Source organism: Triticum dicoccoides, chromosome 7B, assembly GCF_002162155.2.
Source record: "Triticum dicoccoides isolate Atlit2015 ecotype Zavitan chromosome 7B, WEW_v2.0, whole genome shotgun sequence".
NCBI lineage: Eukaryota > Viridiplantae > Streptophyta > Magnoliopsida > Poales > Poaceae > Triticum > Triticum dicoccoides.
In genome coordinates this window covers 12,066,494-12,074,921 of record NC_041393.1, presented here as the reverse complement: position 1 = coordinate 12,074,921, position 8,428 = coordinate 12,066,494, and positions in this window count along the sequence as shown.

The window sequence follows — 8,428 nt, the reverse complement described above, 5'->3', positions numbered from 1 at the left end:
CAAGAAGACATAGCTATAAGTGAATGCTGTAGAGGACAGAACACTAGAGCATATATATTTATATAATCGTCGTAGTGAAGATAATCATGAAGACATGTTAAGTTCGAAGCCAAACCAATGTGAAGATATTGCAAGGAAACGCCATGAGTTGAAAAAACTTCAAAATGGAACGTTTGGTGGTGGCGTTACCCACCGTATAGGAAGTATTAGACCCAGACACGGCGCACAATTATCGTGGCGCTCCGAAGTCAAATTCCACATTAATGTATTCACACTTAGAATGTATGTCTTCATTGATTGAAGATATACTTTACTCTGTGTGTTGCACATCTAAGTCATCAATATGAATAAGTGTTAGGATGTGTGCCTGATCACAGGACATTTGAGGATTCCAGGATATTTAGCTCACACCGTAACTTGCAAAACCTCTTCTCATCCAAGGGCTTGGTGAAGATATCTGCCAATTGCTCTTCAGTGTTGACGTGTATGATATCAATGTCTTCCTTCACAACATGATCTCTGAGAAAGTGATGACGAATTTCAATGTGCTTTGTCTTCGAGTGCTGAACTGGGTTGTTGGCAATCTTGATGGCGCTTTCGTTGTCGCAGTAAAGTGGCACTTGCTTCAGATGAATGCCATAATCCTTGAGTGTTTGCTTCATCCACAGAAGCTGAGCGCAGCAAGATCCAGCAGCAATGTATTCAGATTCAGCAGTGGAGAGAGATACACAGTTCTGCTTCTTTGAAGACCAACACACAAGTGGTCGTCCCAGAAGGTGACATGTGCCTGATGTAGACTTGCGATCAACTTTGTCACCAGCATAATCAGCATCCGAAAATCCAACCAAATCAAACTCTGAGCCCTTTGGATACCATAATCCTAGAGTTGGGGTGTGAGCCAAATATCGAAGAATTCGCTTCACAGCTAAGTGATGCGACTCCTTTGGTGCCGCTTGAAATCGAGCACACATGCAAACACTAAGCATGATATCTGGCTTAGATGCACATAAATAAAGCAGAGACCCAATCATGGAGCGGTATACCTTTTGATCGAACTCTTTACCATTGTCGTCAGGACCTAGATGATGTTTGGCTGGCATCGGTGTTGTGAATCCTTTGCAGTCTTGCATACGGAACTTCTTCAGACAATCTTTGAGATACTTCTCTTGAGATATGAAGATGCCATTGCGCTGTTGTCGTATTTGGAGACAAAGGAAGAACTTCGGCTCCCCCATCATGGACATCTGATATTGCTCTTGCATCATATATCCAAACTCTTCACTGTACTTCTGATTGGTGCAGCCAAAGATAATGTCATCCACATATATTTGGCACACAAACAGTTCACCATCGTATGTCTTCGTGAAAAGAGTGGGATCCAGGGAACCAGGTATGAAGCCTTTGCTCTTCAGAAAGTACTTGAGTGTATCATACCAAGCCCTAGGGGCTTGTTTGAGGCCATACAGTGCCTTGTTGAGCTTGTATACCATATCAGGATGTTTTGGATTTTCAAAGCCAGGCGGTTGTGCAACATACACTTCTTCTTCAATCTTGCCATTGAGAAAGGCACTTTTCACAACCATTTGATATACAAGTATGTTATGATGATTTGCATAGGCCAGCAATATGCGTATGGCTTCAAGCCTAGCCACAGGAGCAAATGTTTCATCGAAGTCAATGCCCTCCACTTGAGTATATCCTTGAGCAACGAGACGAGCTTTGTTTCTGACAACTTGACCATGCTCATCTTGCTTGTTGCGGTATATCCATTTGGTGCCTATTATGTTGTGCTTCCGTGGATCAGGACGCTTAACCAGTTCCCATACATTATTCAGCTCAAACTGTTGAAGCTCTTCTTGCATAGCTTGAATCCATTCAGGTTCCATGAAGGCTTCTTCAACTTTCTTGGGTTCTGATATTGAGACGAATGCGAAATGCCCACAGAAGTTTGCTAGCTGAGTTGCCCTTGAACGAGTGAGTCGACCAGGTGCATTGATGCTGTCAAGTATTCTGTCAATCTGCACTTCATTTGCAACACGAGGATGTATAGGGCGAAGACTTTGCTCTTGCTGATATGCGTTGTTGTTTGGAGGAATGTCTTCATGCTAAGCATTGTCTTCATGTTGATCAGGTGCTGAGATGATGAGTTCTTCTTCAGGATGAGCTTCAGAAGGCATAATCTCTCCAGTTCCCATAAGCTTGATTGATTCACTAGCTGGAACTTCATCTAGCACATTTGGCAGTTCCTCTCTTTGTGAACCATTTGTTTCATCAAACCGCACATCCACTGTTTCGACCACTTTGTAATGGAAGAGATTGAAGACTCTGTAGGAGTGTGAATCCTTTCCATATCCAATCATGAAGCCCTCATGTGCTTTTGGTGCAAACTTTGAGGTGTGGTGTGGGTCCTTGATCCAGCACTTTGCGCCAAATACTCTGAAATAACTGACATTTGGCTTCTTGCCAGTTAGGAGTTCATACGATGTCTTGTTCAGAAGCTTGTGAAGATAAACACGATTGATTGTATGGCATGCATTATCAATGGCTCCAGTCCAGAATTTTCTTGGAGTCTTGTATTCATCTAGCATTGTTCTGGCCATTTCAATGAGTGTTCTGTTCTTGCGTTCGACGACGCCATTCTGCTGTGGCGTGTACGGAGCTGAGAATTCATGTGTGATGCCGAAGGTATCAAGATATGTATCAAGGCCAGTGTTCTTGAATTCAGTGCCATTATCACTTCTAATGTGCTTTATCTTGGCGCCAAAATTGTTCATAGCTCGATTGGCGAAGCGTCTGAAGACATCCTGCACTTCAGTCTTGTAAAGGATTATGTGTACCCAAGTATATGTAGAGTAATCATCAACAATGACGAAGCCGTAGAGGCAAGCAGTAGTAGTAAAAGTTGAGTAGTGAGTGGGACCGAAAAGATCCATGTGGAGCAGTTCGAAGGGTTGTGTAGTAGTCATGATTGTCTTCGAAGGATGTTTTGCCCTTGTCATCTTCCCTGCTTCACAGGCACCGCATAAATGATCTTTCTTGAACTTGACGCCCTCGATGCCTATGACATGCTTGTTCTTCGCAAGGGTGTGGAGGTTCCTCATGCCAGCATGCCCAAGCCTTCGATGCCAAAGCCAGCATTCTGAAGCTTTTGCAAGAAGACATACCGCAAGTTGTGGTCCTGCTGAGAAATCTACCACGTACAGATCACCTTTCCGATACACTTCAAACACTAGAGATTTGTCAGATTCCATTAGCACCAATCAACGATATTTTCCAAACATTACAATCATATTCAAATCGCAAAGCATTGAGACAGACATTAAGTTGAAGCCAAGGGATTCAACAAGCAAGACTTTATCCATGTGTTGATCCTTTGAGATTGCAACTCTACCTAGACCCAATACCTTACTTTTACCAGTGTCAGCAAATGTGATGTGGCTCTTGTCGGATGGACGTAATGTTGAGTCCATAAGAAGGCTTCTTCTGCCAGTCATGTGATTTGTACACCCACTGTCAATAATCCATTCTGAAGACTTTGAAGTCGCTGGTGTCGTACCCTACAGTATAGTTAGGGGGATAGGCTTCACGAACAGAATTGTGAAGCATAAACATTTGACGAACCAGTGGGTTATGAAAACTTAGATCCAGATTAGGACTAATAGGGAGAGTAGCATGCGATTCAGGAACGAAGTACATAATGATGCCATTCGGGCATTTTATCTTGCGCCCTACAAGATTTTTAAGGTCCCCAGCAATAGCATCAGAAGATTTTGTTTTTCTGCTGGAAACCTTTCCCTGCAAAAGAGAGTTAAGCTTTCTTAACCACCCACATCTTCAAGGGTGGCTTAGAAGCAATAAGTCTAAGTGCAGCATCTGAGAATTTTGGCTTTGAAGCCTTAGCAAACAGTCTAGCAGGCGGACAATAATACTCATAGGAATAAGCAGAATAATGTTTGGTCACATGAACACGGTTCGATGAACCGCTCTCATTTTCATATGCCTGAGTATGGTTTCCCTGCAAAATATTTGCGTTAGTGTGACTTAGGTGAGTCCTCTGTTTGTATGAAGCCATTGGACCGTATGAAGCCTTTGGTCTGAGGTTTGTCTTCTTCAAGTGAGGTGTCATGAAGACATTCACAGGAAGATTTTCCAGACACCTTTTGGAAACCCAGATCTTCTTCATAGGCGGTCCATTCCAGCAGTTAGTACCAATGTACCTGGCAAACACTTCACCATTCTGATCCTTAAACAGTTTATAGTTTGCATCAAAGGATTCATCAATGATAATGGGGTTAGCACAAGTGAAGCCAGATAAGTTGGATGGATCTGCTGAAAGTTCCTTTGCAGCAACCCATGTGGTTTTGGGGTACTGCTCAGGTTTCCAGTAAGTGCCATCTGCATTGATTTTCCTCACAAATCCAACACCCTCTTTCCTAGGGTTTCGATTTAGGATCTGCTTCTTGAGGACATCACATAACGTCTGATGTCCTTTAAGACTTTTGTACATCCCTGTTTCAAGCAATGTCTTCAACATAGCATTCTCATCAGCAATAGCAGTGGTATCCTCAGCAGAGGGGTTAGTTACCACGTTAACAGTTGAAGATATTGCAACAACAGTAGCAATGGAACATTCAGCAACAGAATTAGCATTATCACTCTCAATGCATTTAAGACATGGTGGTTCAAATCCTTCCAGAGCGGGACTGATCTGTTCGGAGCGAAGTGACTCATTTTCCTTTTGTAGATCTTCATGAGCCACCCTCAATTTCTCAAGTTCTTGCTTCCTTTGAAGATAATCATAGGAAAGCTTTTCATGAGTTGTTGAGAGAGTATCATGACGATCTTCAAGTTCCTGATACTTAACGTGAAGGTTTTTTATGTCTTCAATTAAGGATTCAGATCGAGTCATTTCAGCACCCAACAGATCATCGCTTCTGTCTAACAGTTTTTGAATATGTTCCATAGCTTTCTGTTGTTCAGTTGCAATTTTAGCAAGTGTTTTGTAGGTAGGTTTTGAATCACATTCAGAGTCATTGTCTTCAGTGTTGAAGATAGACTTGGCGACGTATGCTGTAGCCAGACTCGCAATGCCAGAATCAGACTCCTCCTCACACTCCACCTCTGCCTCCTCACATGCGGACTCCTCCTCTGAATCCATCTCCTTTCCACCAAACGCACGGGCCTTGCCAGATGAGCTCTTCTTGTGTGATGAAGACTTTGATGAAGACTTGGAAGAAGACTTTGAGTATTTCTTCTTCTTCTTGTCATCAGAATCATATTCCTTGCTCTTCTTCTTCCTTCTGTTCTCATTTTCCCACTGAGGACACTCAGAGATGAAGTGTCCAGTTTTCTTGCACTTGTGACATGTTTTCTTCTTGTAGTCATGAGCAGAAGCTTCATCATTCCTTGAGCTTGATCGTGAAGATTTTCTGAAGCCTTTCTTCTTGGTGAATTTTTGGAACTTCTTCACTAGCATTGCAAGTTCTATTCCAATGTCTTCAGGATCATCAGAACTGCAGTCAGATTCTTCTTCAGATGAGGAGACAGCTTTTGCCTTCAAGGCGCGAGTTCGCCCATAGTTTGGACCGTAGATATCTCTTTTCTCAGAAAGCTGAAACTCATGTGTGTTGAGCCTCTCAAGTATGTCAGACGGATCGAGTGTCTTGAAATTAGGACGTTCTTGAATCATCAGGGCCAGGATGTCAAACGAACTATCAAGTGATCTCAGCAGCGTCTTGACGATTTCATGTTTGGTGATTTCAGTGGCGCCGAGGGCTTGAAGCTCATTTGTGATGTCAGTGAGTCGGTCAAATGTGTGCTGAACATTCTCATTGTCATTTTGCTTGAAGCGGTTGAAGAGGTTGCGAAGAACACTGATTCTTTGATCTCTCTGGGTTGAGATGCCTTCATTGACCTTGGAGAGCCAGTCCCAGACCAGTTTGGATGTCTCTAGGGCACTCACACGGCCATACTGTCCTTTGGTCAGATGACCACAAATGATGTTCTTGGCAGTAGAGTCCAGTTGAACGAATTTCTTGACATCAGCAGCAGTGACACCTTCTCCAGCCTTGGGAACGCCGTTCTCGACGACATACCATAGGTCGACGTCAATGGCTTCAAGATGCATGCGCATCTTATTCTTCCAGTAGGGATATTCAGTTCCATCGAAGACGGGGCACGCAGCGGAGACTTTGATTATCCCTGCAGTCGACATAGCTAAAACTCCAGGTGGTTAAACCGAATCACACAGAACAAGGGAGCACCTTGCTCTGATACCAATTGAAAGTGCGTTATATCGACTAGAGGGGGGTGAATAGGCAATTTTTATGAAAGTCTTCAAAACTTGGGAGTTATGAAGACAAACAGTGAAGATTATGCCTATTACTATGTAGCGGAAGTTAGATTACACTAGGCCAGCCATGGTCATGTATTCAATAGAGTGAAAGCACAGTGACTAACAGCTTCAGTAAGGATCAAGTAGGAAGAAGTTATGAAGCCAAACAGATCATGCATTCACGTTGTGAAGACAAATGATAAAGCAAGCATGCAATGACTTCACAATGAGTAACTGCAAGAGAAGGAAGTGAAGATGAAACCAGTTACTCGTTGAAGACAATGATATGTTGGACCAGTTCCAGTTGCTGTGACAACTGTACGTCTGGTTGGAGCGGCTAGGTATTTAAACCTTAGGACACACAGTCCCGGACACCCAGTCCTGAACACACAGTTCAGGACACCAAGTCCTCACCGTATTCTCCTTGAGCTAAGGTCACTTAGTCCTCGCCCAATCACTCTGGTAAGTCTTCAAGGTAGACTCCCAAACCTTCACAAACTTCATTCACTGGCAATCCACAATATCTCTTGGATGCTCTGAACGCGACGCCTAACCGTCTGGAGGATTCACAGTCCTCAAGTGTAATAAGTCTTCAGATCACACAGACAAGAAGACTCGAGTGATGCCCAATTTACTCTGGCTCTGGGTGGTTAGGGTTTTTCTCCTCACTAGGAATTTTCTCTCAAAGGCTTCGAGGTGGGTTGCTCTCAAACGACAAAAGTCGTGCACTGAAATTGGAGCAGCCAACCGTTTATGGTTGTGGGGGTGGGCTATTTATAGCCACTTGGCAACCCGACCTGATTTGTCCGAAATGACCCTGGGTCACTAAGGAACTGACACGTGTCTCAACGGTCAGATTTCGAACTCTCATGGCAACTTTACTTGGGCTACAAGTAAAGTTGACTTGTCCGGCTCTGGACAAGATTCGGTCTCATTGTCTTCACTCGAAGACATAGGTTTTTGATTTAGGCATCACTTCAGTCATTCTAACTGGTTCTCCTGGACCCCACTTAACAGTACGGTGGTTCCTATGACTCAACACAAGCTAAAAAGAACTACGAAAGATCTAAGTCTTCGAGTTCCATAGGCTTCATAATGTGTCTTGTTTTGTCATAGTCTTCAATGTGAATATCTTCATATACCACCTTTGTCTTCAATGTCTTCATACATTTTTAGGGGTCATCTCTGGTAGTAAAACCGAATCAATGAGGGACTTCTACCTGTGTTTTCCTGCAATTCTCACAAACACATTAGTCCCTCAACTAGGTTTGTCGTCAATACTCCAAAACCAGCTAGGGGTCACACTAGATGCACTTACAACTTCCACAGGCACTTTCTCCCTTGGCGGCGGTGGCGGTTTCGGTCCAAAATGGGCGTCGACTTCTGCCCGCACTATGGCATTGGTTTGCTCCTTGGTCCTGTCGTAAGCCCTCACAGGAAGAGGAGTAGTGAGGTTTGGACCATATTTATATCGCTTGCCTCCGCTAGTACTTCCTGTACTATGACCTCGACTGGTACCGATACGCACCATAGCTGCGGGGTGTCTCTTCTGCGATTGCTGAGGCGGCGGAGACGGCTGACGGGGCTGAGTTGGACGAGGAGGAGTGGCCTGAAGCTGTGCCGGACTTGGAGGAGGAGTGGCCTGAGGTTGTGCCGGACTTGGAGCAGGAGTGGACGTCTGACGCTGTGTCGGACTTGGAGGAGGAGTGGCTTGACACTTTGCCGGACTTGGAAGAGGATGAGTGGCCTCACGCGTTGGTGGACTTGGAGGAGCGGGATTCTGCTGACTCGGTGGCGGACTTCGACGAGGAGTCGGGTGACGCGGTGTCGGTGGCCTTCGAAAAATGATGCAATCCTTTCTCCATAGGATGATACGATGTTTGGCATCTCCGAGTGTGTGCTCCTCACCACCTCCAGGAATGTCAAGCTCTAGCCCCGAATATTGGTCCACCACCTCATCAACCAAGACACGAGCATAGCCCGCTGGAATCGGGTTGCAATGGAAGGTTGCCTCGGGGGAATTTGAAAAAGCAACGGCGTCCGCCACCTTCATGGATATGTTCTTCATTTTGAAGTGTAGCTCGCAGTTAGTGT